The sequence below is a fragment of the Rhineura floridana genome, chromosome 7 (assembly GCF_030035675.1).
Source record: "Rhineura floridana isolate rRhiFlo1 chromosome 7, rRhiFlo1.hap2, whole genome shotgun sequence".
Classification (NCBI taxonomy): Eukaryota; Metazoa; Chordata; class Lepidosauria; order Squamata; family Rhineuridae; genus Rhineura; species Rhineura floridana.
In genome coordinates this window covers 47329152-47356394 of record NC_084486.1, presented here as the reverse complement: position 1 = coordinate 47356394, position 27243 = coordinate 47329152, and positions in this window count along the sequence as shown.

The window sequence follows — 27243 nt, the reverse complement described above, 5'->3', positions numbered from 1 at the left end:
ATATATATATATATATTAGTGAAAATAACATACAAAAATGTATTATATTAGGAGAAATTACTTGCAAAATTGTGTACATTGATCAAAACTGCATACAAAAATGTGTTTATTAAAAGAAATTTGGAAATTTAGTATTTTAGAAATACTAAAATGTTGAAGGATTTTCATGAGGATTTTTAAAAACAAAGTTCGCAAATTGCTGCAGAAATGTGGGGAACTGAAGTTTAGATTTGAAAAATGAGAAACTGGGAGAACTGAAAATGACAGATCCTTCCATCCCTCGTGTGAAGATATGCTACTTTCATACAGTAGCAGCCAGTGTGATGGTCAGAGGCACTCCCCTGACTTCCCAACCGCTGGGTTGATGCTGCTTACCGGAAATGAGAGGAGGGCTGAGCAGGTTGGAACAGTGCAAGAGAGAAACCAGAAAGGGGTGTGTATGATTAGAGCAACCCAGACTTGTAACGGACAGGTCTCTCAAATGAATCATGCCTGACATTGCCTGAACCCTTAACATATCTGTGTCAGCTGCGGCAGGGATATTACCAAAGAGCATCTTTACATTCCCTGTGAGTTTCATGCAAATACATTGCTCAGTCAGGCGGCAGGGAAGCAGAAACGTTTTGAAATGCTCCAACTTTAAAGACACTGAGCACAAAACCCCATGACCTATTTGTCTGAAATGGAATCCATGCCTGCTTAAATCTCACAAGCCACAGGGGCTGCTGAATATTTCTGCCCATTGCTCCTTGCTCCTCATCATGATTAGCAAAAGCAGCATAAATGATTCAAATGACAGAATATATTGTACAAAATAAGAGGAGAATATTGCAGTAAGTTTGGGGTTGGGCCACATGGGTCCAAGTATGTGATTTTATAGCTGTAAGGTTGGAATTTTGCAGAGAAGAGGACTGCTAATTATGGGTGAACCAATTTCTTTGTTAAGTAAATGGCACTAGTCATATCTGCTTTGTTATGGTGCCTTATGCTGCAGTGTGGTAAATGGCTGGATACACTTCCTGGAAGGTGAGCTGAAGGAGGCATGTCTTTCTCCCATTCCTGCCTGGAGGTGATGTCATTCAGGAGTCTGTGTGTCTGAGGGAGAAGAATAGGCAGGCAGTCTTGGGGCTGGTTTTGAAAAGAGAGGCAGAAAGCTTGTCTTGGTCTCTAGGCTGAATCCAGTGCTATGACATTGGGGGCTTTCCTAGAAACCTAATGGAGGAGCATGATCTGTTGGAATGTTACTGCTGTGAGACTTTCATCTCATGCTCAGCCTGAATGTACCTGCAAATAAACCTTATATTACAGAAACATTGTCGTCTCTCCACTCTCCAGTGACCTTTAGTCCAAGAAAATCAAACCCATGATATGTGCTGGGATTCCTAAAATCTCTAATCACTCAGATTTTGGTATGCATGTGTAGCAACATGAAAATCTTCTCTCTTTTTTTGCATAATTTATACAGGTAGCGCAATCGAGATTTTCTTGGTGCAAACATTTTTATTTATTTATTTATTTTAGATACCTAAGGGACTATTAATCTTGGATCAAACATTTCTACAATTGTTTGTCATTCCACACCCTCAAATGCCCTTTGCCTTTAGTCCTACATTGACCGTTAGCTGCCCCAATCTATGCTCCAAATAGCAGGCTTGTCATCCTGGTAAAAGAGATTAGCTGGGCCCTGATCAAATTAGCAGCCTGTGCCCTTTCCCCAGACACTTCTGTCTGTTTAAATTTAATCTGGATGTTCAATGAAAGTGAGGCTCCTGATTAGTTAGCAAAAGGGTGAAATTTGATATTGCAGATATGTAGGCTGGGGAGTTTAGGATATGGAGGAAGTCCAGCTATGCTAGCATAACCAAAGAAATGGCTCCACCATTGGCTATATTGTGGATGTGACAGTGGAATAAGCTGATATATCTACACCACCAGCACAATTGAACCAGTGGAGGGCCCAGAAACACGAGGGGCTAGAGACTTGAGCATAATGTTGGCATAAAAGGGGAAAAGAAGAGATATGCCAATTCCTCTAGTCCATTACACTTTGATCCCACTCCCAACACCAATTTAACATTACACTGAGAAAAGCCATCCATTTTACTCAGTCGAAGGCAAAAAACACTATCCTCTGTCACCCACCCACCCACAACTGAGCATAAGATTCAGAGTAATTCTGGTTGCATATTCACTATACATTTAAAGCATATGGTTTCCCCCCAAGAATCCTGGGGACTGTAGTTTACCCCTCACAGAGCTATAATTCCCAGCACCTTTATCAAACTACAGTTCCCAGGATTTTGCAGGGGAGTCATGTGCTTTATATATGCTTTAAATGTGTGGTGTGTACACAGCCCCTGTCCCCAGTTACAACAGTCCATCAGCAGTATATAAATCCCAGAGAGGGAGACTATGACTCAGATGTTAGGGTGCATAGCATGGCTCTATAACTCTCTGGCTTTGTGTTGTCCACACTTTGAACGCATAAGAGAAAACTTTGGTATGGAAGATATGGAGAAAGGACACCGGCCACAGAATACATAGACCAGGGGTTCCGTGGACCATGAGCGTCTGTAAGCTTCATTCAGGTGGTCTGTGGCAGGTCCTCATTAAATGCTCATATTGATTTTGAATTGTATTTTTATTGCTTCTTTTATTTCTTACGTTATATTTTATTGTATTGTAATAAAAAAGAAATAAAAGAAACCATTACAAATTGTACAACATGTAGTAAAGCACACCACAGTCGCTACAATAGGCAGAAAAATCATTAAGTGGTCCACCAAGACCCTCAGCCATTTTCGAGTGGACCTTGGGGGGGGAAAGTTTGAAAACCACTGACAGATTAAAAGAGCACCTTGCTAATGCTTGTCTGGTCAGAACTCCTACAGGCACTCTGATTTGGGATTCCTGAAACTAACACCAAACAGGACACACACACCCTGGCTGGCTCCTTTAAGTGGAGATGTGTGGACAAAGCATCTCACACAAGTAAGCAAAGGACGTACTACAAAGTGTAATGGCTGTAAATGTCCTCTTTTCCCCAGTGCTACATGTGAAAACTGTGACTGGGCTAAATATTATTGACAAAATAATCCTCCTTTCCTAATACCTGGAAGTTATGTCCCCCCCACAGTCTTGCAAATAAGATCTCTGTTGATCAAGGTCAGACACTGCGCTCCAAGCGCTGATAGTACTGGCCAAGCACTCATGTGCATTTTTGCTTGTAGGATCATATTGACCACATGAAGCAGAACACATAGAAAGAAGAACCACTGCAATTCCAGAATGAAGGCATGGAATTGTGCAAGTGAGATGTGCCCCTCCTCTTGCACCATGCACTGCCAGCATGTTCCCCCAACCTATGCATATTTCAACCACAGCAGAACGAGTTCTACTTGCATGCTGATGTAGAGATCCTCTGTCTGAGAAGGAAACTTGATTTATTGTGTACATGGTTTATCCCTGTCATATAAGATAAGGAACAGAGAATGTGAACACAACACTGGCCATGCAGGTGAGTGTTGCCAGCTTTACAGTTTAAGTTGAACTGTTTGTACTGTTTGTTCTGACTGATGGGTGGTTTGTTGAGTAGATTGCCTGGGATGGCTACAGCCCAAGTCCAGCGTGCTGGCCTATCGACTGAGTCACCTATCCCTAAAGTGGCAGTATTGGTGGGTAAGAATCATCAACAGAGTCTCTGTGTTGCAAGGGATAATTACACAGTTACTCATTGCCAAAAAAGAGGAAACACATCACCAAGACCGAAGACACAAATCTGCATAAAATTTGCATATGCTGATCAAATACCTTGGGCGATATCCAGCTAACTTTTTACACTAGTGCTAGTTAGTGTAGCAAAACAGGATCTCCCTTCCTCTCCTCCCCCTCCACATGCCCCACACCATCCCCAAATCTGCTCTGGAGGGTTGAAGAGACCCCTGAACAGATTTAGGTGGGTTGTGGTAGGGGGAGAGTGGGAAATTGTTCTGTTGTGCAAAGAGAAATCTTTGTGGTGATGGAACTATTGCCTTAGAATTACACTGAATGCAACCTCTTGAACCTAAGATTCTTAAGAAGCTAGCATCATTTGGTTCTTGTTGCAAAAAGGAGATAATCTGTTTCCACATCACAGATTACGTGGGGCCTACTATGCTTGTCTTCATCTGTACATATAGCAAGCAAGATACTGAATTAAGCTCCAACTCACCAGCATTTGTACATGCATGCTGTTTGTCACACATACATATTTTTAAGTATATTTGTTTTCCAGATATGTCTTGGAAACATTAGCTAAGATCCAAAGTACTGTTGAGCTTGGACCCGCCAATTTAGAAATAATTACTATAATTGAAATAGAAATATAATACATCTCACCATAGTATGGAAGACTGTCTCTGCTACCTAAGTGCTAACTCAGGGGTAGTTTTGGGGGCCAGTGGACACATTTGGAAATGTGAGAAATTGCCATATGTACGAGTCCAAAATAGTTGTTGTGGGGGCATGACCCAGGCTAAACACGAACTGAGAAGGAAGGACAAAATGGATTTGGAGAAGAGGTATTTCCTGAGACCTTTTGGAGACACCATAGGAGGTACTGATGGACACAATGACACCCATTGGCTGTCGTGATGGTGACCCCTATGGAGCAGATTCAAGGTTCCTGTCCTCCCTTTCTATAGGTCTTTGTATTTAACCAAGACTTGGAGTGGACAGTCCTTCAATTATTATTATTATTATTATTATTATTATTATTATTATTATTATTATTATTATTATTATTATTATTATTATTCCACCTTTCCTCCCAGAAGGAGCCAAGAGCAGCAAACAAGGGACAAAATATAAAAACATATTAAAACATTAAAAACAAAGCATCTAAAAAAATCTTTAAAATAACACATCTTAAAAACATATTTAAAAAAAAACATTAAAAACACCTTAAAAAGCAATTCCAACACAGATGCAGACTGGAACAAGGTCTCTACTTAAAAGGATTGCTGAAACAGGAAGGTCTTCAGTAGGCACTGAAAAGATAACAGAGATGGTACCTGTCTAATATTTAAGGGGAGGGAATTCCAAAAGGTAGTTGCTACAACACTAACAGTTTACTTCATGTGTTGTGTGGAAAGGACCTCCTGATAAGATGGTGTCTGCAGGAGGTCCTCATTTGCAGAGTGCAGTGATTGACTGCGTATGTAAGGAGTAAGATGACCTTTCAGTAGAGGACTGTCTTCTATAAAGTAGAACACAAGGCAAGCCTACCCACACAGCCACTTGGAGCAACTTCCCTGTGGTGCAATCCCACCCGACTGATGAGTGAGACTGAGATTTATGTAATAACCATGTGTGTTGCTAGTCAGAAGTAACCAGGGTCACTCTTATGTCTTCCTTCAGAAATTTATGTCCAATTTATTTCCATTATTTTTCTATTCTTTCAGCGACTCAGTAAAAATGTTTGAGGTACAACTGGAACTTACTGAGCACATATACACAGCGTGCATTAAACTCCATTTCTCATTAGTTAAAGCTTCACTAATGTCCATAAAGGCTAGAGTCTCCTTATTCTGTCTCCCTCCTTCTCCCAAGCCCAGAACTGGGCTCTTAAAAACTGTGAATCATAATAACCCATGGAAGCGAATTCCAAGCTGGCACGAAAACTGCTAACTCCCAGTTTCTAATGCAATTAAGGCACAACAAGATTGTTCTGGCAATGTCTCAGATGGAACATTTTTCATTAGTCGGTAGCCAACAGCCCAGCCAAGGTGGGTCAAGCTGTTTTTCATGTAAAGCTAACAGAACTTTAATTAATGCCTTATATGTTAATATTAATGGCTCTGCATGGAAGGAGTCTATTTTGTAGCCAATGTTGGCACTCCCACAAAAATCCAGTTTCTTTTGGTAAACGCTCCAGTCGAGACAAAATGTCCTCCTTCAAAAATAAAACAAAATACTGGTTCCTCTTGGAAATGAGAAGGGGAACACATTGCTTTGGTAGTAAGAGGCCATTTATAAAACCTGTTTGGTCACGCCATATGTGTGCATGTGAGCTTGTTTTTCTTTTCAGCCTATGGCAGGTCAAAGCAAAGCAGTACTATGGATGTTGGCTGATGCTTCTAACATGCCTGGAAAGCATGTATGTGTGACAAACATGTTTAACCACATAGCATGCATGTGCAAATGCTGGTGATTTGGAGTGGATCTCAATGTCTTTGCACCATGTGCAGATGAAGACATGTAGGCAGCACAACTTGTGGTGTGGAATCTGACTTTCCCCTTTGTGTGGAAGGATCCAAATGATGCTAGCTTCTTAGAATCTTAGATGTAAGATGTGTAATCAGCAGCTCCTCACAATGTTTCTGTTCATGGACTCTACAACAGGGATGGCAAAGCTTTTGTTTTCCTGGGGAGATCACATTCCCTTGGCGGTACTCAGTTGGGAGTCACATGCCCATGGTGGGTGGGATCCGGGGATGAGCGAATCTATCAATGTCAGTTTTTCTCCATTTCTCATTTTTCCTATCTTATGTTCAGTCCTGAAAATTGTTTTAAGTCCTTATGAAAATACATCAGCATTTTAGTGTGAATTTCTTCCAATGCACACGTTTGTATGCACTTTTGGCTAATATACACATTTTCCAAACCAGTTTCTTCTAATATAGTACATCTTTGCAGACCATTTTCACTAATATATGTGTTTTAATACAAACATTACCCTAGTATATGCATTGTGTTTTTACATATTACTTGGTTGAGAACTGCATTGCCGCCCTGGGCTCCTGCTGGGAGGAAGGGCGGGATATAAATCAAATATCAAACAAATAAATACATAAAAACATTGGGAGAAGTGTGGATTTTGAAAGATGTCTGTGTTTTGTTTCGCACATTTGCAAAGTGTGAATTTAAAGGTAAGTTTATCTTTAAATGAGAATTGAAACAAATTTCTCCCCCTTCCCTAGAGGTACAAGAGGAAAGTACAAAGAACAAGAACAAGTACAAAGTGGGTGGAATTTGCAGCATTGTTGGGTTGTATCTCTTGCTCTCTGCAGCCCTCTTTCTTGTTGGATGTTGTATCTGGCGCAAGCAGATGCCCAGGATGCAGAACAGTATAGTGACAGGCTAGATGCCAGTTGAAGCAATGAGCCGGACAAGCAATAAGTTTTAAGAGTCACTTTACTGACAATATATCACAAGCTCTCTCTGTACAAACTCCTTGACCCCCACACTCATAAGTGTCTGCTGGCCCTCTATATAGATAAGGCCAGCTGCCCGAGCCTAGGTTTCTGAGCAACGTGTCCTTGAAGATGGCTCGAGCTCTGCCAACTTTCGTTGCTAAGTCACGTAGCTCACTTGTGGAAATTTAACCTCTGCTTTCTCGGTTTAATAGCCAACAATCCCCCACCTTAAATTTCCACATTCAGCCAGTTACATTTCTCTTCCATTTACATGTGTTACATTTTACATGTCATTACATTTACATCATTTGGTTTTATTCTTCTGATACATTTCCTTTTATTTCAGTTCACATCACTTTCATTTGTAATACAGTTACTCCATTGCAATCTCAGCATCATTTTCATTATATTTCATTACTCTTCATGATTTCCATCATCCCACTTTTTCCAGTTACTGAAGTCTATATGTTTAATGGAATTTATTTTAAATCTAACAGGTGGAATACCTTTTGTTGTTCTCTCTGATCTGCGTGGTTGTATTTCTGCCTTAGTGTCGGTGTCTGTGTCAGGCGATTCCTCTGTTTCTCTCTCAGAGCTAGAACTTGATTCACTACTGCTGCCTGTTTCTTCTTGTTTTATTGGTACTGTGTCTGCCTGTTCTTGTTCATTACTACCTTCAGTGTTTCCCAACTCCACATATGTTTTCTCTTCCCAATCCTGCTCTATTGCTTGCACGCTTCTGCTTAACACTACAGACCTTTGTTTTGGCAGCCATATTCTGTAATACGTGTTTTCAAATCCCAGCATATACCCTTTGTCTGCTCTCCTTTGCAGCTTCCCTGTCCTTTTATTTTTGGGAACATGTACCCAGCATTCTGCTCCAAACCTAATCAAATGGTTTAATCTGGGTTTTCTGTCATACAGTTTCTGATAAGGAGACATTCCAGTGGCCTTATGGAATATTCTGTTTTGAATGTAAGCTGAATACAGAACACACTCTCCCCAGAAACCTTGTGTTAAAGAGGAGTCACATAGCATTGATCTTATTGAGTCCTGAAGCAACCTGTTCCAGCGTTCAGGTAACCCGTTCTGATGAGGACTATAAGGGGCTGTTAACTCCTGTTTTATTTCTCTTTTATCCAAGTATTCAGTAAAAGAGTGTCCTAAGAACTCTCCTCCTTGATCTGATCTTATTCTCTGTATTTTGACACCAAACTGCACTTCAATTTTTGTAATAAATCTTTTCAGTTTCTCTGCAGCTTCACTTTTAGCTTTTAGTAAATAAACAGTGCAGAATTTTGAAAAATCATCAACTATTGTCAGGAAATATCTTGCACCCCCCTGAGTAGGTTGAATGGCCCCGCTAAGTCCACGTGTATTAATTGATAAGGTGCATTTGTACTGGGCATGGCTTCTTTGTTCTTTGCAGCCACAACTGCCCTAGTTTGTTTACACACGTGGCAGTCTACATATTTTTCACAGTTTCTCAATGTCACATCATTACTGTTCTCTGTTGTTTTCACCACATTTTCATATCCTATATGGCCTAGTTTTCTGTGCCATAAATGAACACAATTATTATGGGGTTTCTTATTAGCACACATGAGTACATGATTTGTTTGTTTCACGTGTAAGAAGAACAATGAGTCCCTCACTATTCCTTTCATGAATATTTTTTCTCCTCTCATTACATGCACTGAACCCCTTTTGAACATCACTGTGAACCCCATTTCATTGAGTTTCGACACAGCCATAATGTTACATTGGATATCAGGAACAACAGCACATCTGTCATAATGGTATTGAAACCTGCTAATTTCACTGTACCCCTACTTTTGATCTGTTTCTTAGATCCATCAGCCATTATTACATGATCCTCTACGTCACAAAATGTATGAAACATAGATTTATCTTTGATTATACTATTTGTTGCCCCACTGTCAATTGCCCATAAATCTTTACAGTTATTTCCAACACCTTAACCACTACACCACACTGTGCTTTTAAAAACTTTTTGATAGATTTAGCTTTAACACATTATTATTATATTTACAGCCAGATCAATCATTTGGTTACATTTATATTTTAGCTGGAGAGCCAGTGTGGTGTAGTGGTAAGAGTGTTGGACTACAACCTGGGAGACCAGGGTTCGAATCCCCACACAGCCATGAAGCTCCCTGGGTGACCTTGGACCAGTCACTGCCTCTCAGCCTCAGAGAGAGGCAATGGTAAACCACCCCTGAATACCGTTTACCATGAAAACTCTATTCATACGGTCACCATAAGTCAGGATCGACTTGAAGGCAGTCCATTTCATTTTTTAAAATATATTTTAGCCAAGCCTTTTATTTTATTTTCTGCTTTATATTTCAGGAATAAGCTACAAGGTAGACAAACATTTACTCATTTATTTATTTTTAAATGAGATCCCAGTTGACTGATCTCCTGCTAGGATTCTTCACATGTTTTGGGAATGACCTTTAATCAGTCCAATGGGAGTGACCTTGTATTGACAGTCAGCATTGGAAGTCATAGTGGGGGAAGGGGGACAAACAGTGGTACACTTTGGTAATTTTAAACTCCAGACACAAAAGTCTTACCCCCCCCACTTTAGATGGATGTGTATTACTTCATTTTAAAATGTAGTAAGCCACTCCTGATGCCTTTGGGGGCCCTCCTGCCCATTCTACTGAGTGGGGCCCTAGACTCCTGCCCTTAAGTCCTACCCTGATGGTACTACAAAGCATTTCTTTGTTTTCTTTCAGTCTTTGCTTCCCAGGTGTTCCAAAGATTCTCTTTAATCAGAAACTTGAGAAGCAGTGTGATAACTGCAGGTCGATTAGTCTTGGTTGTGGGGATAACTTTCTGTTATCAGTCCCGCAGTTGGATCCTTCAGTTCCTTCATTTTTCTAGCAGAACAGACCCTTTAATCTGTCAGTTGACTTTTTCTCTCGCTCAAGAGTGTCAAGATGAGACACTTTTATTACGGTCTTAAAAGGTAGATAGAAAATCATGCGACTCTTTACTGTACCAGGGAAATGATTTTTATTATAAGCTGCTGTGCACTTTTCATTTGTCTTTCAATGCACCCATTGGCAATACCACCTATTATAGATTCAGCAATAATTCATTCATTTCAGCATATCTTATTTTATGGATTTGAGAAGTTTCCAAAAATGAGGTGGAGGGGATTTAGGGGGGTGTGTGTGTGTGTGTGTGTGTGAGAGAGAGAGAGAGAGAGAGAGAGAGAGAGAGAGAGAGAGAAATATTAGGTGTCTCCTCAAGAATTGATTTTAATTGAGATTAGTTTCTGTAAAAATTTAGCAGGTTAGAGACAGAAAAAAATCAGGCAATCTTGGCATCTTGAATTAAATAGGTTATTATTTCCTTAAGAGTGTGAATTGAAGACTGAAGATACAAACTTTTTAACTGTCAAGACAATAATAATATACAAAGTATATTGCTCAGTCAGAGCACCCTTTCAAAAACTGGCACAGTCTAGATGTTATATTTTGATTATATAACTTCCAAATTTGCCATTTATTATTTTCTATTTACTGACATGGTTCCATCAGTGTGCATGCTGCTTTATAGCATGCAAGGGGAGATGTCCTGCCCTGTGGACCATACAATCTCAAAGTAAACACAGGAGAAACAACAGAGGAAGAAGGAAGAGGTATAGAAAAGGATAAACAGGGAAGCAATATGTGGTTGTTTCAGCTACATGTACTTTTTATGTTTAGTTACAGACTGGGTCCTAGGTAGGGATGAGTGAGAAATTAGATTCAGTTCATATTTCAAGCTGAATTTATCCAGTTTTCACTTTCCAAAACAATACCAGAACCGAAACATAGCCATCCTTATTTGTTCTAATTTTGCAATGCAATTTGTCAACCAATGTTTACCAAAATGCATATGTTAGGGGAAAGTGTACTTCAAAACGAACATATGAATGGGGGGAAATGCATTCCATCACAGGAACATGGAAACTAGTGGATCATGCCACAGGATTCAGGCAGAGTTAGTTGGTCTCCTTAAGCAGCAGATTTTGAGTTGATTTGTTGAGAGGGCAGCAAATTGTGAAGTTGATTGTTGTTGTTGTTGCAGCATTTTTTTATACCGCCAAGGAGAGGGGATTATGGAATTTTCTGCCTTGGGTGCCAAAATGACTTAACTAGTCTTGGGTACTACGCAACATCTTGACTGGCGGGGTGGGGGACAGCAAAACTTCTCAGGCTGGCGCTTGATTTGCATGAAGTAAGAGAAATGGTGCATCCTGGAGGCGTTCTCAGGGGCAGTTCTCAATATATGGGACAGCAAGAGAGAAAGGACAGAGTCTTCAGAAGGAGCGGGAAGACCTTCAGACATCTGAGGGTGGTGGAACTGGGGGAGCAAAGGTCACAGGCAGGGATTTCACTGGATGTAAGAGCAGAGAGGGGGCAAGGCCATGAATGGCTTCTTGTTTTGTTGTTTGTTGTTTTGTTGTGTGCAGCTTCTGCTGCATAATGATGCAACCATGACACTTTGTGGAACTATTCAGGATGCCCGTCGTTTAGATAGTTTGGTAGACAGTGCTGGGGAGGAGTCAGTGGTTGTGGTGCACGTTGGCACCAACGACATGGGGAAATGCAGCCGTGAGGTCCTGGAAGCAAAATTTAGGTTGCTAGGTGGGATGCTGAAAGCCAGGACCTCCAAGGTGGCTTTCTGTGAAATGCTACCGGTTCCACGTGCAGGACCAGCCAGACAGGCCCAGCTTTGCAGTCTCAATGAGTGGATGAGACGATGGTGTCGGGTGGAAGGGTTTAGATTTGTTAGGCACTGGGGAACATTTTGGGACAAGCCGGGCCTGTACAAAAGGGACGGGCTCCACTTGAACCAGAATGGAACCAGACTGCTGGCACTTAAAATTAAAAAGGTAGCACAGCAGCTTTTAAACTGACTGAGGGGGGAAACCCGACAGGAGCTGAGAAAGGTCCGGTTCGGAATAAACCTCCCCCCTGGGATAAAAACCAAAGAAATGATGAAATTTTAAAAGGGGTAGGCCTAGAAGTAGGCATTGTGAGAGCAGGGGCACAGGATATAAATTCAGAAGAGCAAAATTACCACAGGCCAAACCACAAGTGCCAAAGACACTTGAAGAGAGACATTGCTTACAAGTGCCTGTACGCTAATGCTAGGAGCCTCCGAACCAAGATGGGAGAACTGGAGTGCTTGGTCTTAGAGGAGAGCATTGATATAGTGAGCATAACGGAGACCTGGTGGAATGGAGAAAACCAGTGGGATACGGTTATCCCTGGATATAAACTATATCGGAAGGACAGGGAAGGACGTATTGGTGGCGGAGTCGCTCTATACGTGAAAGAAGGCATTGAATCCAGCAAGCTCGAAACCCCAAAAGAGGCAGACTCCTCCACAGAATCGTTGTGGGTGGTGATACCATGCCCCAGGAGGGACTTAATACTGGGAACGATCTATCGTCCCCCTGATCAAAATGCTCAGGGAGACCTGGAGATGAGATATGAAATTGAGGAAGCATCCAAACTACGATATGTGGTAGTAATGGGTGACTTCAACTACCCGGACATAGACTGGCTGCATATGTGTTCCAGTCATGACAAAGAAGCAAAGTTTCTAGATATTCTAAATGACTATTCCCTAGACCAGTTGGTCATGGAACCGACCAGAGGGACGGCAACCCTGGACTTAATCCTCAGTGGGGACCGGGACCTGGTGCGAGATGTAAGTCTTGTTGAACTGATTGGGAGCAGTGACCACAGTGCTATTAAATTAAACATACATGTAACTGGCCAATTGCCAAGAAAATCCAACACGGTCACATTTGACTTCAAAAGAGGAAACTTCACAAAAATGAGGGGATTGGTAAAAAGAAAGCTGAAAAACAAAGTCCAGAGGGTCACATCACTCGAAAATGCTTGGAAGTTGTTTAAAAACACTATATTAGAAGCTCAACTGGAGTGCATACCGCAGATCAGAAAAGGTACCGCCAGGGCCAAGAAGATGCCAGCATGGTTAACGAGCAAAGTCAAGGAAGCTGTTAGAGGCAAAAAGTCTTCCTTCAGAAAATGGAAGTCTTGTCCGAATGAAGAAAATAAAAAAAAACACAAACTCTGGCAAAAGAAATGCAAGAAGACAATAAGGGATGCTAAAAAAGAATTTGAGGAGCACATTGCTAAGAACATAAAAACCAACAACAAAAAGTTCTATAAATACATTCAAAGCAAGAGACCATCTAGGGAGGCGATTGGACCCTTGGATGATAAGGGAGTCAAAGGTGTACTAAAGAATGATAAGGAGATTGCAGAGAAGCTAAATGAATTCTTTGCATCTGTCTTCACAGTGGAAGATATAGGGCAGATCCCTGAACCTGAACTAACATTTGCAGGAAGGGATTCTGAGGAACTGAGACAAATAGTGGTAACGAGAGAGGAAGTTCTAGGCTTAATGGACAATATAAAAACTGACAAATCACCGGGTCTGGATGGCATCCACCCGAGAGTTCTCAAAGAACTCAAATGTGAAATTGCTGATCTGCTAACTAAAATATGTAACTTGTCCCTTGGGTCTTCCTCCGTGCCTGAGGACTAGAAAGTGGCAAATGTAACGCCAATCTTCAAAAAGGGATCCAGAGGGGATCCCGGAAATTACAGGCCAGTTAGCTTAACTTCTGTCCCTGGAAAACTGGTAGAAAGTATTATTAAAGCTAGATTAACTAAGCACATAGAAGAACAAGCCTTGCTGAAGCAGAGCCAGCATGGCTTCTGCAAGGGAAAGTCCTGTCTCAGTAACCTATTAGAATTCTTTGAGAGTGTCAACAAGCATATAGATAGAGAGAATCCAGTGGACATGGTGTACTTAGACTTTCAAAAAGCGTTTGACAAGGTACCTCACCAAAGGCTTCTGAGGAAGCTTAGCAGTCATGGAATAAGAGGAGAGGTCCTCTTGTGGATAAGAAATTGGTTAAGAAGCAGAAAGCAGAGAGTAGGAATAAACGGACAGTTCTCCCAATGGAGGGCTGCAGAAAGTGGAGTCCCTCAAGGATCGGTATTGGGACCTGTACTTTTCAACTTGTTCATTAATGACCTAGAATTAGGAGTGAGCAGTGAAGTGGCCAAGTTTGCTGATGACACTAAATTGTTCAGGGTTGTTAAAACAAAAAGGGATTGCGAAGAGCTCCAAAAAGACCTCTCCAAACTGAGTGAATGGGCGGAAAAATGGCAAATGCAATTCAATATAAACAAGTGTAAAATTATGCATATTGGAGCAAAAAATCTTAATTTCACATATACGCTCATGGGGTCTGAACTGGTGGTGACCGACCAGGAGAGAGACCTCGGGGTTGTAGTGGACAGCACGATGAAAATGTCGACCCAGTGTGTGGCAGCTGTGAAAAAGGCAAATTCCATGCTAGCGATAATTAGGAAAGGTATTGAAAATAAAACAGCCGATATCATAATGCCGTTGTATAAATCTATGGTGCGGCCGCATTTGGAATACTGTGTACAGTTCTGGTCGCCTCATCTCAAAAAGGATATTATAGAGTTGGAAAAGGTTCAGAAGAGGGCAACCAGAATGATCAAGGGGATGGAGCGACTCCCTTACGAGGAAAGGTTGCAGCATTTGGGGCTTTTTAGTTTAGAGAAAAGGCGGGTCAGAGGAGACATGATAGAAGTGTATAAAATTATGCATGGCATTGAGAAAGTGGATAGAGAAAAGTTCTTCTCCCTCTCTCATAATACTAGAACTCGTGGACATTCAAAGAAGCTGAATGTTGGAAGATTCAGGACAGACAAAAGGAAGTACTTCTTTACTCAGCGCATAGTTAAACTATGGAATTTGCTCCCACAAGATGCAGTAATGGCCACCAGCTTGGACGGCTTTAAAAGAAGATTAGACAAATTCATGGAGGACAGGGCTATCAATGGCTACTAGCCATGATGGCTGTGCTGTGCCACCCTAGTCAGAGGCAGCATGCTTCTGAAAACCAGTTGCCGGAAGCCTCAGGAGGGGAGAGTGTTCTTGCACTCGGGTCCTGCTTGCGGGCTTCCCCCAGGCACCTGTTTGGCCACTGTGAGAACAGGATGCTGGACTAGATGGGCCACTGGCCTGATCCAGCAGGCTCTTCTTATGTTCTTATGCTCTCATGTGGCAGAAAATTTCATTTTGTTTGCATTTTAATGTGATTTTACCTAATTCACACCTCCCAATCCACTATGCAAACCAAAATGAAGCTGTCCTACAAAGCTGCTCCATCCACGTTTGCTTCAGGCTCTGTCCAAAGCAACTGGCATCAGAAATGAGACCCTAAGGCTGAAAAATGTTCCCTGCCTCTGAATTCATGTTCCTGGAAAACAAAATATCCGTTGTTGCCTTCCTTGATATTTCGGGCTGCCTGAGGCTAGCAGTGTAAGAACTTTGAAAAACATATTTTGAGTATTAAGCGATGGGAAATATTTGTATTACTTTTGTAATCCTGCACAAGTGTTCATTCCTGGGAGGAGATGAGGTCAAGGAACTCATGCTAAGAGGTAAAGACATTTCTGTCTGCATTCCATTCCTTTCAAACGGATGCCATTTTACATTTCGGTGGGAAGCAGGAAGGGAAATGATAAGTTCAAAGGCCTGTTCTTAGTTATATTTAAGATTGTGTTTGAAAAAAAGCAATACCTTTTTTAAAGAATATCTGTTGTAGTTACATTTAATTATAGTAGTTATTAATAGAGGTCAAATAGGCAGCAGTTCTATAAACTGAACTCAATGGCTTGTTGTCAACTAAGTCCTACATGGAGTAGACCCATTGAAATCAATGAACCTAAGTTAGTCATGTCTATTAACTTCTACTCTGAATAGGACTAGCATCGAATACTACCCAGGGGAACTTACTTCTGAGCAGACCAGTACAGGATAGCCTTGATAATCATCCTTTTTTTTAAGCCAAGAGATTTGTGCCATTGGCATGCATACTTAATAATGCACAAGCCAATTTCATTGTTTACAACTACAGTAGTCACTAAGGTCTGCTTCAGAAATGTATATACCGTACTTGTGCAATCTTATGCACGCACACTCAGATGTACAGTAAGTCCTATCAAGATCACTAACCACTACACCAAACTGGCTCATTCATTCTTATCTGCAACTGGGTACGGGAGGGAACTGTCTCCACCCACATTCCTAAATAGTATCACTGCCTCAGTAACATCCATTGTCGTTCCCCATCCCATTGTTTCCTCCAGCCATTAATGAGGGCATACTAAATCACTAGAATTCACAGCAGTCATTACAAATTCTCTTTTTTTAAACAGCATCTCCACACTGTTACAAATATGGTGCTGTCATTTTCTTTCTGGCTGCTTCAACTCATCTTCTCCTCCTCCTCCTCTTCTTCTTCCTTTTCCTTACTTCAGGAGGTTTTTGTTGCTAATATTAGCAGCCCTGAGCTACTGTCTAACCAAAAAATTTTTTTAAAAATTTTTTTAGCTGAACATGCAATTATTTGAATTCTGCTGACAGACTTCTTTTACACTCTCTCTAGTCTTTTATATGGGAAGTATGTTAAGATCTATGCACTATTCTTTTTTTGTTGTTATTTTGGTTGAATCTGTTTAAAGGATGCTCATCAGTACTAATTAAAATCAAATTAAAGGGCCGTGCCCCCAAAGCAGGCTATTAATGGGAGAAATTTAATAATGCAGCAAAGGGCTTTACAGCAGCTCATTTATATTTAGATTTAAGATAAATGTAATCTACCATGTTTCCTATCATAATCCTATAAACTCTCTTGTTTGAAGCACATATTCTGATGAGGGGTATTTTGTGCCATGAAAGAGTTCTGTACCCACATGCAGAAGCAACATTCATAACGTTTCACAGATCCCTGCTGTTGCTATGGAAATCAGTCCTTTCTAAATCTATGTGCAAATGCGAGCCCTGGTAACTGTCTCTCTTGAAGCGAAAGGTGTGTATGAGTCAAATTATTTGCTGTATGTTATTCCCTCATGACCTTGGTGCCATCAGGGAAGAAAGGGATTATTATTAACATCTCTGAAGAGAGTGCCTGTCATCAGGAATGGATTTGCAAGTCAAAATGACTCAAACCACAATAATCTGCCAAGTACATTTTCTGTGTCTTATGCAGTTGATTAGTTATTAAAAATAGTTAAGGGGAATTATATGAAGTAAGCAAATTGAGGATGGAAGCATTGAGGGGGGTTGGGGGGGAGCCAGGAGTGAAGTAATGTGCAGATATCACTCCTAGAGCCAGCCCTACCATTAGGGAGACTGCGGTGGCTGCCTTCAGTGGCAAATGCTAAGACACAGGGAGCAGACAGATCTCATTATTCATGCCACTCAGCCTGCTCGGAACCCTCTGAGCTAGTGCTGCCCTCAGGTGCAGTGGAGGACACTGTCCCATCACCAGTGTTTGAAATGAAATTGAAGTGCTAGTCTCACTGGCTTTTGTACATGGAATTGAGAGTGGTGCCATCTTGTCCCTTGCCTCCCACAGCAAATGATCTACAGTCGGCCTTGATTAGTGTACTATAGGTGCAGAGCAGATAAACAAATGAGACCAGTGCTTGAATCACAGGGGGCCAGAGGAAATACAGACTCCTTACCTTCTAAGATACTTTCCCACCTCCTGTTTTCAGAAAGCTATAGGAAGGGACTTGACGTGGCTAAAATTAGGCGGGGGATCAGGGGATGGGGCACGCAAATGTTACAAAGGGCCCATCGACCTTCCATAATTTGAGCAGGGGGTGGGATATTAGCTCTACCATCCTGGTCAATCAGTGGAGGCTGGCCCATTAAGGCATTTGCCACCCATCCCCAGTCTGGGCTCAGCCTGCCCTCACCTGCCTGCCTCCTTACTTAAAAGAAGACCAGGGGGTGGCACTACCTATCAGCTTCCTTCTCCTTAGTCTCAGTGTTGCTCTTGTAGAACTCAGCATGGAGAGTGACAAAACTAGAATTAGTTGGCTCCCTCTGTCATTGGCCCTGGGTCCAATTCCTGTTGGGCTCTCTGTCCCAATTGCACCAGCCACCACTACAGTCAATTGAAAGTAAGTGTAAGAAAGACTCCTGGGGTCTCCTGTTTCATAAAACCGCCTGCATTTCACATGGGCCCACTTCAAGAAAGTAACATAGCATGCACTGACTTTGGATGATGATGATAATAATACACATTTACATAGCACTTCAGAGTGCTGAAGTGGTTGAAATACATTATTTCATGAATTCTCAGCTTTGAGTTGCAACAACCATACATTATTACTAATCCTGTATTAAGTTATTATTTTATTTTATTTAAAATGATTTATATCTTGCTGTTCCTCCATGAGGAGATCAGAGCACCATAAATTAAAAATAATAAAACAATGTAAACTAGCAAAAAAACCTATAAAACTCACAGCAACCCAGATAACAAGGAAGGTTCAAACATATTAGAGGTGGGTAGCTGAGGCTGGGACTAAGCAGCTGAGGCGAAGAGTGGCTTGACTACCTTGAAATGGGCAAATCCAGGGACTTTCTGATTCCCAGCTCAGCCTCTTCACACAACACAACAGCTCTCTTTGCAGGATCTTTGTAGTAGAGAAGGTTAAGCTGCCAATTAGCTGCGGGGCTAAGCTGAAGATGTTGGTACAAGTGTACAAAGCATTATACAGCTCAAGGGCAGGATACCTAAAAGACCATCTCAACCCTTAATATAGCCAACCAATCACTGTAATCTGCAGAAGGGGGTCTCCTGGAGATATCATTTCATCAGGAGGTCTGTTCCATACGATGCAGGAGTCGGTCCTTTAGTGTGGTGGCACCCACCTTTTGGAACTCCCTCCTGTAACATGTCAGACAGGCGCTGTATCTTTTCAGCACCAGTTAAAGATCCTCCTCTTCCAGGAAGCCTTTTTATTTTTAAAAAATCACAGTCTTTATCTGCGTTGGACTAGAGATTGTATATGTGTGTGTTTTATTGTTTATCACTTCAGGATGTTTCATGGGAAGTGATTCATACATGAAATAAATATATACATCTTCCTGGCATCTACCATATTAAGTTCAGCAAAAATTTAGAAACTCGGCTGCAGCAGACAGAATTCAATTAACAGATTTGGGAAGGGACTTCATCTTATTATCTCCATTATTTTTACCAGATTGAATTTTTGCTATCTTCTTCATTCCCTGTGCTACTCTTAGGGTTGTTTCACACATTACAATGAAAAGATGTTCCTTCCCTCTCCACAGCGGTAGCCCACATCTCTTCTGTAATGTTTGAAGAGGGAGACGTGTACAAATGTGTAAGAAGCCACTGCCCTGGAGGATAGAGTTGGAGACAGATGATAAGAACGGAAAGTTCTATGATAGAGACACTGTTGCCGTTGGTGTGCACCAGGAATAGCCAACATCCAGATGTTGCTGGACTACAGCTCCCATCATCCCTGGCCACTGGCCATGCTGGCTGGGGCTGATAGGAGGTGGGCAACATCTGGAGGGCATCATTTTGGCTGTTCCTGGTGTGTATTTATACACATTCATTTCTGCTTACCTGTCACCTGTAGTCAGACATGGTATGCACATTTTAGAAACCATGCAACACCCCCCAGAAGATTTGATTACCAGAGGCAATAAAAGGAAGGGTTCTCATGAGCATTTTAGCGTGAATTTCTCTGAATACACCTTTGAATTCAATTTTGCCTAATACACACATATTTGCAACACATTTTCCCCTTACGTTTTGCATGTTATTTTCATTAATATATGCATTTTCTGCATATTTTACCTCAGTATATGTGTTTTTGTGGACATTATTTGGCTGGAGAACTTCACTGAAAATTTAAAGAAGTGCAAATTTAATGGTTGTGTTTCGGTTCATGGATTGTTTCGGGAAGTGTGAATTAGATAAACTTGCCTTTAAATGCAAACTGAATTGAATTTCTCCTCCATCCCCCTCAGACAATTGTGGCCTGTTGATTTTTTTATTTTTATTTCTATGTAAAGGGAGGTTTTGATAGGGAGGACCATTCAAACATGCTATTCCCCCACCGGCAGTCTGACTGGAACAGTGCCACGTGATTTTTCTGATTGTATGTTTTTAAGCAAGGATTTCTGCATTTCTTTTGACTCTGAAGAAAAATTAACTTCATTGTTCCCATTCTGGGATGTGGAATGTTGTTGTGGAAGCAAGATCTCTGTCTGCACAGAATAACAATTTAGCTGATTGTGCATTCCATGTGGGGAAAAGTAAGTTGGAATTAATCAGCAGAGAATTTTTAGAGTTCAGTATTTAAACTCCTATTCATGCTTCTCTTCATAAATCACACATTTAGATGGTTTCCTACACTTAGCAACGATACTGGTAAAATAAGTAGGTCACACATTGTATGTGCTGTTTATTTGCAAATGTGTCTCACACTAACAACCAAAGCAGTGGCATTTTTCACATTTGAGGTGTTGAGTTCTGTGTCAACTAAGGGTTTTGGTATTCTAGTTATCACAAAGACCAGATGATATTATAAAACTTTTTCTGAACTATGCCATCTTAGACTGCATCTGGGGCTCACATGACTGTATGCTCTAAGTATGAAACAAAATTCCCTGCATAAAGAAAACTAGCATGACAGGGAGATGGGTCTTCTAGACTAGCTTTCACCCTGACATGTCAATTTTCTGTACTCAGCTAATGCTTTTGTATGGAAAGGTGTTCAATTATAGGAGCTCCTCCCTAATCCAGTCTAAAATTGTACAGTCCAGAAACAGTTTCACCGCCTCATCTGACGTTTGTGAGAACTAGGCTTGAAGATACAGTTCTATCCATCTTTACCTGGGAGAAAATATAATTGACCTCTGAGTAGACATAATCGAACTTCTGAGTAGACATTCATAGGATTGCACTGTTATTCTCATTAAACCTGAATCCCATATAAGAAATTAGCATTTTTTAAAAAAATCTGTGATAATGGATTGTTTTGCATGACACTGTGGACTCCTCAGTTACTAGCAGTACAATTTGTGGTTTTGAAAGAAAAAGCAATTACTTTGAGTGATGGGTTTTCTTATTTTATACTATGTGAAAGAATCCACTTTCCTGGAAAAAGAAGTAAGTGTGTGTTTGCTGCCAGAAATGGCAGTCATACACCTAACCTCCCCCCAAACTGTAATGCTCAATTACAGAGATGAATGATGCATGATGTCACCATATGCATCTGTCCATTGAAAGCCAATAATGTGGCATTTAATTAATTTTAAAAATAACTTTTTGTATGTTTTTACCTATGTTGTTATCTATATTTGTTTTAATTAATTTTTGTAAGCTACCCTGAGCCCCAATTTTGTGAAAAAGGCGGGCTATACATAAAATGAAAATGAATGAATGGAGCGAAGGGTGGTGGAAAGCCAATGTACTAATGCCATGGAAGGCTTAGAGGGCACATCATTTTAGTGCCACCTGGTGACTAAACCATATAATGACACTATCCACTTAGTCATGTCACATGTTTGTCTAACTAGAGTTGGAGAAAGGGGATCTAAACATGCACCTGTAATTTTCAGGCACAAATATGCGCTTCCTGTGATATCTGCTTTGAGAGTTAATGGAACAAAATAATGCCAACAACTGATGAATCTCCCTTATAACAAGTCAGACTATTAAACTGTCTACACCAGGTGTGGGTGACCTGTGGCCCTCCAGAAGTTGTTGGACTCTGGCTCCCATCATCCTTGACTATTGGCCTTGCTGGGACTGATGTGAGATGGTCTAAGGCATCCGGAGAGCCACAGGTTCCCCACCCCTGGTCTACAATGACTGGCAGTGTGGCTCTCCAGGGTTTCAATGAAGAATCCTTGTCATCCCTCTTTACAAGACACCAGAGACCTTCTGCATGCAAATTGTGTTCTCCCCCCAAAGTACAGCCCTTTCCTGAACTTTCAGGGGCATAGCTATGTTTGTTGGTTGCATTAACAACAAATTGTCTTGTGGCACTTACTGTGACATAAGCTTTCATGGACTGAAGTCCCCTTCTATTAGATGCATGAAATATGGGTGCAGAAAAGAAGAAAAAAAGGGGCTTGCTGCACAAGAGCTCCAAATCAACTTTAACTGTGCAACCTGAATTTGCCAGTATGTGATTGAATCCCACCTCCCAAAATAGAGCAATCTGGAAGTGCCCTGAGAGGATGATTATTGAGAAGGGAGGGAAGGGTTTTGCCACACAGCCAGGTGAAAGGAAAATGGCAACGGTTGGTTACATGGCTCTTGGCCACTGAAGGTTTTGACATACCCTGTTCTTATAGTTTCCTGCTCTTAACTACTGGGCAGGCTGAGAAACTCCCTTCTCATGGCAATTTTTTGGCCTTCAATAAAAGATCATCCAAGGACACTCAAGTAAAAGCAAAAAATCCACCCCAGTACATCACAGATTTTTGATATTCTACCAGCCTCCACGTGCTGCCCTGTAAGTCTTTATAGATACACTCATGAAATGCAGTGAAACATACAGACTGTCAGTCCATCCTTTTACAAACCTATTGGGAGAAAAGTTCATACTCAAAAGTAGGATTTGCTTCATTTTATACATGATGGTAATTGCCAGAAGAAGAAAGATAATCCATGCATTTAGAGCTAACCTGTAGCCTGCGGGACAGATATAGCTCATCAAGCCACAGGAAGTGCCCACCAGCACCTGCAGGTTTATCTCGCAATCTAATCAGGAGATAAAGCTCTCCGAGATAAAATGAGTAGACAGAGCATTTTATCCCCCAATCAGGATATAAAATATCCTTTGGTCTACTTATAGAGAGGATCTCTAAAGAGCAGTGAGAGGGATCTCATATCTCCAGTTTCAGTACTAAGCCCCACAGCACTAAGATCAGAGACAAGCTCTTCAATCAGGAGATAAAGATCCCTCCAACTGCCATTTAGAAAGGATTTCTAAAGAGCAGTCAGAGGGATCTTTTATCTTTGATCTCAGCACCAAGCACCACAGCGCTGTTCACCACAGCACTCAGCACAAAACTCCCTTCCTGTTCTTTCAGAGTAAAAGGTAGCATTTCCCTTCCACTTCAGTGCCGCAGCGGGGTGGGTGGGTTGAAAATCATGTCTTCTAATTTGGATAGACCCTTCTGTGCTGGAGTGGGGAGGGTTAGAAAATTGTGTGTATGTGTATGTAGTGTGAAATGACATGTAAAAGTATGAGAGAGGGAGAGTGTTTTGCAACACTGCATGTCTGGTCAGTATGTGTGTTTTGGATGTGTATGTTTGTGTATACTGTTTGTGTGATGAATGTGCATATGTGGTGGGTGGGTGTATATTCTATATGTGTAGTATGTGTGCATGCATACACTGGCCACACACACACTTCCATCTAGCTCTCAGAAGGGTGGTTGACCATCATTGCAGACTTGGGATGAAAAAGGTTACCCACTCCTGATTTAGAGCAACATTTAATAGATTCCCCTCCCCCATTTGAAGTGGAAAAATGACTTCAAAGAAAATAAGCTCACAATTAGAACTGGATTCTGAAGACTGAGTGGATTTTGGGGGGCAGGGGGATAGTTGGGGCACATTCCGGCAAATTCTCTTAACAAAAAAGCTAAGCAATCTGTTTACAGAGCTCTTCATTCTGGCCTTCATTTAAGTTCAGCTGAAGGACTTCAGAGGAATGGTAAGATATCACATTATCTACTAAATTCGTCATTTATGCCACAGAATCACTCACAATCCTTTTTCCAAATCACACAATGTGTTTTATACCTGTAACTGATTCAGTGCTGAATGTTAGGTTTCGATGTGGGAGAGGGAGAACCAATATACATGCCCAGCCGGTAATGATAGTTCCCTCAGTACTGGTAGCTCATTGTAACAGCTGTAGGCCCAAGGCTATCTCTTAGTGATGATTACAACAAAAAGTAACTAGAAGCTTTCAGCCAAAACATTCACTGGTTAACCAGTTCAATTTATGATATTCAGCCTCTCTTGCCCACTCAGACTTGCCTGATAACAAAGCTGTAGTGCAGTGATTCCCAACCTGGGAGCCTTGATCCCCAGGGTGGGCGCGAAGAAATCCAGAGGGGCCACGAACAGTAAAGAAATGAAGTATTTATTAATTTTTTTAAAAACATTTTCACTCCCTGGACACTGTCTGCTTCCCACTGCCACTGCAGATGACACATCCCCCTTGCTCCAAATGAGAGGGGAGGAGTTTTGCTGAAACGCCAGAGTGTCTTTCAGGAGCACCAAGGGCAGGCATCTGCCTATAAAATATATAGCAGATGCCAAAGGAGGCTGAGGGTGGAGATACCAGGAAGAAGAGGGGATTACTATCACCGACTCCCGACTCCTCACACTACCGTTGCTGACAATGCCCTTACTCAGAATGAGAGGAGAGGGCTTTTTGTGAAGCAAAAAAGAAGCTGCAAAGAAAGGCTGCTTTCCCCCTTCTTTCCTGGCAGCCAGCCTGGGGGGAGGGGGTCATGAAAATTTTTGAGCTTATAAAGGGGCCCCCATACTTATAAAGGTTGGGAACCACTGCTGTAGTAGCCCTTTCTGGATGTTATTATCTACTATATACATCAACACAAAAGCAAGGAGTGGTGCTGTGTTGAGTAGCTCTACTCCCGGCACTGCATGCTCCATCTAGGCTGGTGGTCTTCATGCATATGGGTTGCAGGGCCAGCTCCAGGAATGTGGGGACCCTTGGGCATTAGCCTGCCCCGGGCCCTTCTGCTTCCCTTCCGTGATCCCATGGATCGCAAGATGAGCTTCCGAACCGCCCGCCATTCCCCGTGCTTCACCTACCTTTCATTGCTGTTTGCGCAGGGTTGCCATCAATAAAGATGGCGGCCGAGGTTTCCATAAGGGACTGAAGCCTTTGCCGCCATCTTGGTTGATGGCATGCAGCGCGCGCATTGCTGCCATCAACCAAGATGGCGGCAGAGGCTTCAGTCCCTTACGGAAACCTCGGCTGCCATCTTTATTGATGGGAACCCTGTGCGAACAGCAGGGAAAGGTAGGTGAAGCACGGGGAATGGCGGGCGGCTTGGAAGCTCGTCTTGCAATCCGCGGGATCGCGGAAGGGGAGCGGAGGGCCCCTCAGGGGCCCCCCAGGGGCTCCTAGAGATGCGGGGCCCTTGGGCCAGTGCCCAACCTGGCCCCCCTTTGGAACCGGCCCTGATGGGTTGTACACACAAAGGCTCCTGTAGGAAGGATTCTAGATCCTGGGGAAGCCTTTATGTTTAAAGTTCTGCTATTAACATACAAAGCCCTAAATAACTCTGGACCAGGTGATCTCAGAAAAAATCTTCTGCTCCATTGCCCGGTAATGTTCAACAAATGAAAACCAGTTAGTTTTGCCACAGCCTGATGATGATCAGCTTGTGGTAACATGGAGTTGGGCTTTTTCACCGGTTCCATCAGTGTTGTGAAAGGCCCTCCCTGCTGAAAGACAAGAGGATCCATCTGTATTGGCATTCCATCAGCTCCTCAAGACACACCTGTTTAGGCAAGCATTCCCTGGCACTTGAACTTGTATTTTATTAACTGGCTTCATGGCTTGTTTTTAACTGTTTTAATTTATTTATTTATTTAGTTGCATTTCTAAACCGCCCTATAGCTAGCAGCTCCCAGGGCGGTGTACAACATGATAAAACCACAATATTTAAAATACAGCAAGTGTGTATTGCGCAGACAATATAAACATTATATAAACAAAGTGAAAGAAAACTAAAAAAATAAGATTAAAAGCTTAAATACTTTAAAATGCCTGGGTGAAGAGGTAGATTAACTTGTTTTAACTGGTTTGTTTTATTGAATATTTTAATTAAGGATGTTTTAATGTTTTGATTGAATTGTAATTTTGACATTTTAATTATGTATGTGTTTTTATCATTTAAAAGTTAAAACCACTTTTAAGTGGCTGTAAACAACTCAGAAGCCATTTTGTTATATAAGCAGTATATTAACAAACAAATAAACTATATGCATGAAGGCTGCCTCTTTACAGACATTTGTCTGTACACAGGAATATCAGGCCTACATAGAGCATGCAACATTAGGGGTGGGATTACTCAGCTTTCATGTTAATGTACACAGGAGTTAATAATGCCAACATAGGGCTAGTGACTGACATAATTGCCCTGTCAGGATTTAAATCTGGCACATTTTTGTCCCATTGGCTCCTTAGCACCTCAATCAACAGGAGGGAAATTCCTTGTGCTAAATTTCTTGACTGGGGATGGTATAAAAGTGCACGACTGATGGGGAGTGTGGCAATGAATTGAAGGGGTACAGCAAGGATGGGCTAACCTTTTTTTGGTCCGAGGGCCACATTCACCCATGACCAACCCTCCAGGGTATGGTTGGCAGGTCTCTGGTTTTTGCCAGGAGACTCCAGATTTTTGGGGTCCTCTCCAGGTCTCCGGGTGACTCACCTTAATTTCCAGACTCTCAGCTTTCATTTTTAAAAAAAATTAAGTTTCTAGGTGGTCTGATTCACAAGATATGCACCAAAATGTTAGCCCCCCGCTCCCCACAACTTCTGTAAAATGAATTCGAAGCTGGCTGCTCTAACCCCACCCTTTCAGGTTTGCAGCCAAATAAGTCAGGGTTGTGATTGACAAGGCAGTACCCCTAGACCCCATTGGAAGGTCAGAAAACATTTTTCTTCCTGCTTATCTGAAAATCTCATGAATTGAACTGTGTGTGTGTGTTTGGAAGGACTCTGGGTGCTGCTGCAGCTGTTGCCACTTACCTACCCTGCCTTCATTTTGTGTCTTCTGCTCCAGGTATATGAAGGGGAAGAGCTGCCTGAGGCAGTGCCTCGGCTTTGCACCAAGTGCGACGCTAAGTGTGCACTTAGCATTGCACTTGGCGTCGTCTTGGGGTTGCTTTGGAGAAAGAAGACAATGGAAGAAATGTTTATAGTGCTATTGGTTATGGAAGATGGGGTTAGGTGGGGAGAAGCACAATGGGAGATTGGAGAATATGTTGTAGATATTGTTATAATTGCTATGTTTGGTTTGTTTCATTTATTCTGTTATTATGTTATGTATATTGTTGAGA